The 2,092-nt window shown below is 43.4% G+C and overlaps 1 protein-coding gene across 1 annotated transcript in view; it reads left to right on the top strand.

The window, feature by feature from the left end:
• Nucleotides 1–272: 272 nt before the first annotated feature.
• The window catches only part of PPM1A (protein phosphatase, Mg2+/Mn2+ dependent 1A), a 29,714-nt gene continuing 27,894 nt past the window's right edge, over nt 273–2,092 (top strand). The window contains exons 1-2 of the transcript XR_001514540.1: nt 273–284; nt 477–478. The gene's annotated coding sequence lies outside the window, so the exon portion shown is untranslated. The remainder of the gene's footprint in view (nt 285–476; nt 479–2,092) is intronic.

Here is a 2,092-nt window from a genome sequence, read left to right as displayed (position 1 = left end):
GGGTCAAGGCATATGCCTGGGTTGTGGACTCAATTCCCAGTGTGGGGCGTGTAGGGGGCAGCTGATCAGTGATGCTCTCTTATCATTGATGTTTCTATCTCTCTCCCTCTCTCTTCTCTGAAATCAATAAAAATATATTTTTAAAAAGTAATAAAAATGTCATAGATTTCTGGGTGTTAATTTTGTATCCTACTAGTGCCAAATTCATTTATTAAATCTAGTAGTTTTTGATGGAGTCTTTAGGGTTTCTGTGTACAATATCATGTAATCTGAAAATGATGAAAGTTTTACTTCCTTTTTTTCAATTTGGATGCCTTTTATTTCTTCTTCTTGTGTGATCACTTATGGCTAGCACTTCCAGTACTATCTACTTATATAAAAACCCTGGGTATAACATCACGACCCGAGGTGCGACCAAATGGAAGGAAGTCAGTCCTGCAGGGGTTGTCTTGGAAATGGCTGCACCCTCCCCCAAGCTGTTTCCCGTAAGGGTGAGGTTTGAGGCAGGAACCCGTCCTTGGAGTGGGGAGGCATATCTTTATAAAGTGTGCTGCGCCAGCACGGCCAAGGGTGAACCTGAGTGGAGGTGGCTGAAAGGCTTAGAAAAGACAGACAAGAGAATAAAAGCTGGGTCTCAGTGGGACGCTGCTTCTCTGAGAGACAGCGACCACACCCACAATCAAGTCTTTATTTTATAGCAGATGCCGTGAGGCAACGTAAGGGTGTGACCAAGAAGTTTACAACATTCTCCGGGGTTTCAATCCTACTCAACTACATGCACCTGAACTCTGTCAAGCCTACATCACTCAGGCACGTGGGGCCATGTGTTTGGACCATAGGTTCAAGCTTACAATTATAGCTGTTGGCTATAATTGTGCTGGGATGGCCCTGCCTTCCAAGCTGGGACTTGCACGTGGCAATGAGAGGACTGTGCCCTCTCATCAGTCAAAGGCTTGAACCTGTCCAAAACATTGTAGCCGTGCCCCACACAGGAACCTTATGAAAAAAATTGCAAAACTTTTTTGGATGGCATAGCAATGACCTAGAACGAGGAGTGACAACCTTCATGAAATAAAAATCTACTAAGTAAAAAAATAATGTTGCTTTGAGGAAAACCAAGGTCCACAGGACTGGTTCTCTAATGACAGGATAAAGATTTTACAGGGGCAGATCACATATCCGAGCTGCTTCAGATTTACAGAATCACCTTCTTTAAAAGTACTTTTCAGCTGAATAACACATTATGTAAGATTTTTGTTCATTAAGAACATCATCCAACACCACAGAAAGTTTGGCCATCATTTCAACTAAGAAACTACTTGCAACACCCATCCCCTGATGCATTTTTTTGTTCAAAAACTGAGCATGTTCAAAAATTAAATGAAGACTTTTTGGATATTACTCAATGGAGATTTTCACACATATTTGAGTAATAATTCCATTGATTCAACAGATGATGCTGAAAAGGAAAATTTTGCCATCGAATTTCTTAATAGTATTACTCCTTCGGGAATGTTGTGTCATAAATTAAAATTAAAAGTGGTGCAATCATCATGCTATTGAGAAATCTTAATAGTAAATGGTGTCTTTGTAATGGTACCAGATTTATTATCAAAAGATTACAAGCTAACATTATCGAAGCTGAAGTATTAACAGTATCTGCAGAGGGAGAGGTTGTTCTAATTCCAAGAATTGATTTGTCCCCGTCTGACACTGGCCTCCCATTTAAATTAATTCGACGACAGTTTCCTGTGATGCCAGCATTTGCAATGATTATTAATAAACTAGAGGTGTGGTGCACGACATTCGTGCACTGGGGGTAGGGGGGTGTCTCTCAGCCCAGCCTGTGGCCTTTCACAGTTCAGGAGCCCTCAGGGGATGTCGCTGCCACAGAGGCGGGAGAGGCTCCCACCACCACGGCTGCACTTGCCAGCTGCGAGCTGTCAGCCTGGCTTCTGGCTGAGTGGCGCTCCCCCTGTGGGAGTGCACTGACACCAGGGGCAGCTCCTGAACTGAGGTCTGCCCCCTGGTGGTCAGTGCACACCACAGGGACCAGTCATTCCACCATTCAGTCTGTTTGCATATTACCCTT

This window comes from Myotis davidii, unplaced genomic scaffold, assembly GCF_000327345.1.
Source record: "Myotis davidii unplaced genomic scaffold, ASM32734v1 scaffold281, whole genome shotgun sequence".
Taxonomy (NCBI): domain Eukaryota; kingdom Metazoa; phylum Chordata; class Mammalia; order Chiroptera; family Vespertilionidae; genus Myotis; species Myotis davidii.
The sequence above is the reverse complement of the archived record's forward strand: the minus strand, read 5'-3'. Positions and strand labels throughout refer to the sequence as shown.